The following is a 6,000-nucleotide window of genomic DNA, read 5'->3' on the forward strand; positions in this document are numbered from 1 at the left end:
CCCAACAAGGAAGTAACCTGCTACGAATGCAAAGAACCTGGACACTACAAAAATGAATGTCCAAAGCTCAAGAAAGACAGCTCCAGAAAGGAAAGCTTCAAGAAAAACTCTTTCAAAGCAAAGAAGAAGGGACTCATGGCAACATGGGATGACTCTGAATTTGAAGCCTCAAAATCTGATTCTGAAGAGGAGCAAGCAAACGTTTCATTCATGGCCACCACCTTTGGAAGCTCATTTGAAAGAGAGTCTGACTCTGAAGAGGTATTCTATGACTTTTCTCGTTCTGATCTCGAAGCCTGCTTATCAGAATCTTTGAGCTTATACCAAAAGTTTCGACAGAAATTCAAGAACCTGAAAAAGGTTCATGAAGAGACTATTGAAGAGTGTGATAAGCTTGAGAAAGAAGTTTCTAAACTTAAAGAAAATAATTTTATCCTTGAAAAAGAAAATGAATTTTCAACCAAAATATGTTCAAAACTTGAAGAAACTCTTTCTAAAGCTCCACTTACTTCTAACACCATCATATACAAATATGAAAAAGTTTTTCAGAAATTTCTGAACAACGGACTTGAAAGAAGTAAAATGGCTTCTATGATTTATGGTGTTAGTCATAATAATAAAAGAGAAATTGGATATGATTCTGATGAAGATGATCTAAAACCTTCTGCAAAAAACAAACTTAAATCTCCCTTTTCTTATCATTACACACCTGCACAAACACATAAATTTAATAATGCTAGAAAACCTAAAGTTTTCAGAAACTCTGGGAACTAATCCTAAAGGACCCAAAAGATTTTTGGTACCAAAAGATAAAATAGTATATGTTATAGATATCTTGTGCAGCAGAGTTAAAACATCAATCATGGTACCTGGACTCTGGATGCTCGCGACAAATGACGGGAAGAAAGCATATGTTCCAAAACCTGGAACTTAAACCTGGAACAATTGTTAATGGATTTCTTCCCTTTATGTCTGATGTTCTTTATGTTGAGGGATTAAGGCATAACTTGTTATTCATAAGTCAATTAAGTGATAACGGTTATTATATAATCTTTAATAAAAAAAACGTGCAAAGCTATTAATCAGAAAAATGGCAGAATCCTTTTCACTGGAAAGAGGAAGAACAACATTACAAAATAAAGATTTTAGATTTAAAAGATCAAAACATAAAATGTTTAATGTCTGTAAATGAAGAGCAATGGGTGTGGCATAAACGCTTGGGTCACATTAGCTTGAGAAGGATTTCTCCGCTAAATAAACTTGAGTTAGTCAGAGGCCTACCTGAGCTGAAGTTTTCTTCAGATGCTCTTTGTGAAGCATGTGAGAAAGGAAAATGTTCTAAAACAACTTTCAAAAACAAAAATGTTGTTTCTACCTCTAAGCCTCTAGAACTTTTACACATTGACATGTTTGGACCTGTTAAGGCAACATCAGTCAATAGTAAGAAGTATGGACTTGTCATTGTTGATGATTATAGTCGTTAGTCATGGGTAAAATTCTTAAGGCACAAGAATGGGTCATATTCTGTGTTAACTTGTTTCTGTTTAAAAGTGCAAAACGAATTTGACTCTAAGATCATCAGAGTCAGAAGTGATCATGGTGGAGAATTTGAAAATAAACTTTTTGACTCAAATGTAATATCCCATGATTTCTCTTGTCCTAGAACTCCACAACAAAATGGAGTTGTAGAAAGAAAGAATAAGACTCTCCAAGAAATGGCCAGAACCATGATCAATGAAACAAATGTGGCTAAGCCCTTTTGGGCTAAGGCTGTGAATACAACGTGTTACATTCAGAATAGAATCTCTATCATACCTATTCTGGAGAAGACTCCTTATGATTTATGCAAGGGAATAAAACCCAACATCTCTTATTTTCATCCCTTTGAATGTTCCTGTTTTATTATGAATACTTAAGATAATCTGAACAAGTTTGACTCTAAAGCACAAAAGTGTATTATGTTGGGATACTCAGAACATTCTAAAGAATACAAAGTATACAATACAAAAACAAAAATTGTGGAAGAATCAATACATGTTAGATTTGATGATAAGCTTGACTCTGAAAAGTCGAAGCTAGTTGAGAATTATACAGATTTGGAGATAACACTTGCAGGCTCCAACGAAAAGACCAAAGAATCTGAAGAAGCAGAAAAAGAAACGTCAGAAGAACCTGAAGTAACAATCAATCATAAAAGATCAAGATATAGACAAAATGTTTCTGAAGAACTGATTCTGGGAAACAAAAATGAACCTGTCAAAACAAGATCAACCTTCAAAGTTTCTGAAGAAACACTTCTGGGACTAGTATCTCTGATAGAGCAAATATCCTGTGAAGAATCTCTTAAACATAAAGAATAGATTATGGCAATGAAAGAAGAACTTGATCAGTTTGCCAAGAATGATGTCTGGGATCTTGTACCAAGACCCAGGGGAACCCATGTGATGGAACCAAATGGGTTTACAGAAACAAACTAAATGAAAAGGGTGAAGTGGTAAAAAAATAAAGCACGACTGGTGGCACAAGGTTATAGTTAACAAGAAGGTATTGACTACAATGAAACTTTTTCTCCAGTGTCGCGAGGTTAGAATCTATTCGTCTTCTTGTATCTTTTGCAGTAAATTATTCCATCAAATTATATCAGATGGATGTCAAAAACGTGTTTCTGAATGTGTATATTTCTGAAGAGGTGTATGTCTATCAACCCCCTGGTTTTGAAAACTCAAAATGTCCAGAACATGTTTTTAAACCTAAAAAATCTCTTTATGGTCTAAAACAAGCTCCCAGAGCTTGGTATGAAAGACTTAGCCCATTTCTTCTAGAGAATGACTTTATAAGAGGCAAAGTGGACTCCACACTTTTTTGTAAAAACATCAAAAACGATATTATGATTTGTCAGATATATGTTGATGACATAATATTTGGTTTTGCTAACCCATTTGTTTGTCAAGAATTTTCTGAGTTAATGCAGACAGAATTTGAAATGAGTCTGATGCAAGAACTAAAGTTCTTTCTGAAGGTAGAGAAAAACAAGAAAGGGGGGTTTGAATTGTTTTCCCAGATAATAAAAACTTTTGAAAATAAAACACACATGAAATATAAAGCTATCAATACAAAAGTTTATCCTGGTTCGCTTGAAATTCAAAGTTACTCCAGTCCACCCGGCCAAGGTGATTTCGCCTTCAACAAGGACTTAATCCAATAATCTAGAGAGATTACAATGAAAATGTCTAAGAGAGTAAAGATCTCTTAGACCTCTCAAGTTTACAGACTTCACAAGTCACTTGAGGAAATTTTCAACAACTATTTTGAAAATACAATGAAGTGTTTAGTGCTTCTAGGTAAGCAGTAGTAACACAATATAAGAACTGAAATGTTTCACACTTTGAGCAACAATATGTGTGAATAAATTTGAACAAGAATGAAAGAGAATATAAATTTTTTGTTTGCAGTATTCTTGTGTGTGTGCTTCGTGCCTTGTATGATGATGATCCTGCCTTTATATAGTGATTTGAACAAGAGACCGTTAGCTAAGGCATTCATGAATATCTTGGCAATAATGGAATTTTAATGGCATTAAGTTCGTTGTCCTTTCCATAGAAATTTTGGAGAGTGTTTAATCTTTTCCAAATAAGGATTCATACCAAAAGTAGAAAGACTTCGTAGCTAAGTCTTTGTGGTTGACCTTGAGTCAGAGTATGTGGAGTTCAAATTTTCTTGTTCAGCGTGTATACTTCAGATAGTTTTTGAGAGTAGATTTACTTTAGAAGTTCTTGATATGTTTTTCTATAGAGCATTCTTCAGAGTACAAATGATCAGATTAGCTGTGTGGAACTCGTCAGATTCAGAGTGTCTGAGTCTACTACCGTCAGACTCTGTGAACTTCCTTTTCTTCAGAGTCAGAGTGTCTGCTTCAATTTATTCTAAGTTGACTATTTTGGACTTACGTGATGTCAGATATTTGTCTATCTGATCCTTTTTCTCTTAGAGTCCTACAAACTTAGATAAATTTGTAAAGGTACCAATTTGTTTCATCCTTTGTTATCATCAAAACCTTAGAGATGAATTGTAGACACAAAATCTTGTTCTAACAATCTCCCCCTTTTCTATGATGACAAAAACTTCAGACTAATGATGAAACAGTGATACTTCGAAAAATTAGAAGAGTTGTCTCAAAGTCAGATAAAGATGACTCCCCCTGAGATCAACAATCTCCCCTTAATTTAGATGTTTTAGATGTTCTTACCAGATCTCCTTACATAGTATATCTTGTTTTTAGCTTAGATACTTCCTGTAGAGTATAGTATTTCATAAAAGTTTTAAATGTGTGCAGTGCAGCAGTGGGCTTAGATAATATTTCATCAGAGCTGTTTTTATTCTCCCCCCTTTTGTCAGACTCAAAAAGACTTAGTAAAGAGAGTAGGCAAAACATAGTTCATTTATGAAAGAGAAGTACATATAAGATGACAAAATATAAAGAATAGAGGGAAAACCCTTAGAGAAACATGGAAGATAAGGACGTAGAGAAAACAACAAGAAAATCCTAAGTGCCTAAGGGTTCGGAGGAGGCGGCATCCTCTGAAACAACTGAGTCAGCAGGTTCTGAATGTTGGAGTTGACGGAGTCCTGTTGATCCAATCTTGCTCTCACAATCTGCTGCTCTTTCTATAGCTCTTCCAGAGTCTTCAACATTAGAGGAGAAAAATCAAAGTGAGATTTCTCCCCTTGAGTCAGAGCAGCATCCCTAGCCTTGGCAGTTTCTTTCGCACTTATGTGTGCTGCTTCTTCAGCATCAGCCTTGGCCTTGGCTTCAACTTCAGTAGCAGCAACAGCCTTAGCGACGACCTTTTCTGCAGCTTCTATTGTTCTTTCTTCTTCTTCCATACGAGCCTTTTCCTGACCTTCTCTACGAGCTCTTTCTTCTGCCTCTCTGGCCAGACGGTCCTGTAACCTCTCTCCAACTTCTCTGATGAAGTCGTTTCGGACTTGTTCAGAGAGGCCTTTCAGTTTGAAAGCCTCAGATTTCATCCATCTGGTCACTCTATTATAGTGAATCCTCACTACAGAGGGATCATCATTGATTCTAGAGTTTTCAGATAGCGATATGATCTTCTCCACTTAAGACTCAGCAAATAAGGCTACTGCCTCTTCCAGGGTGGGAAAGGTGGGTTCAAGTTCAGAGGTGGGAGATGTAGGTGTTAGTGGTGTGGGGATGGTTTCAGTTGGAGGTTCAGATTGATGGGTAATGAGGGTTTTCAGAGGGGGTTTCTATGTGAGGTTTAGAGGGTGGTGTTGGTGGTTGTTCAGATGGTGAAGGAATGTTGATTTCTTGCTAATGTGGGTTTTGGGCAGAGAGGACTTGAGCATGAAGTTGAGCAAGAGTAGGGGATTGAGGGTCAGATGGGTCAGAATCAGAGGAGATGGTATAGTAAGGTGGGGATGAGGGTGTGGAGGAGGGTGGTGATATGTGGTGGTGAGATTGAATTTTTGAAGGGGAGGTGATGGTGAGTTATATGTGGGTGTTTTAGAGGGATTTGTGGTGGAGGTTGTAGGTTCAGAGTGTGTATATATGGGGGAAGATTGAGGTAAGGAAGAAGACAGTTGCCTTAATTGCAAAGTAGGAGAGTCAGAGGGTTGAGACTTACTTGGAGAGGAGGTGGAGACCAGAGGCATAGATGGTCTGGATACGAAAGTTTTCCCCAGCTTCTCAGCTTTCTTCTTTGACTTTATTTTAGATGGCTCTTGCATCCTCTTCATGAAATCTGGTGGATGTTCAGGTAGCCAATCCACTGAGAAATCAGAGATGTCTACCCCTTGATTTGCCAGATCCTACAGATAGTAGGCGATGACTTTTGGGGGGTCTATCTTGGAGAACAGGTAGAGATTGTTGGGTATCTTCCTCTGATCCTTCAGAGCTTCCCAGGAGGTGTCTAGAGAAGTCTTGACCAAAAATTTCTCTATGATTCCCATGCTTTTCAGATTCCTTGAATTCAGAGGCCT

This window comes from Lathyrus oleraceus, chromosome 2, assembly GCF_024323335.1.
Source record: "Lathyrus oleraceus cultivar Zhongwan6 chromosome 2, CAAS_Psat_ZW6_1.0, whole genome shotgun sequence".
Taxonomy (NCBI): Eukaryota; Viridiplantae; Streptophyta; class Magnoliopsida; order Fabales; family Fabaceae; genus Lathyrus; species Lathyrus oleraceus.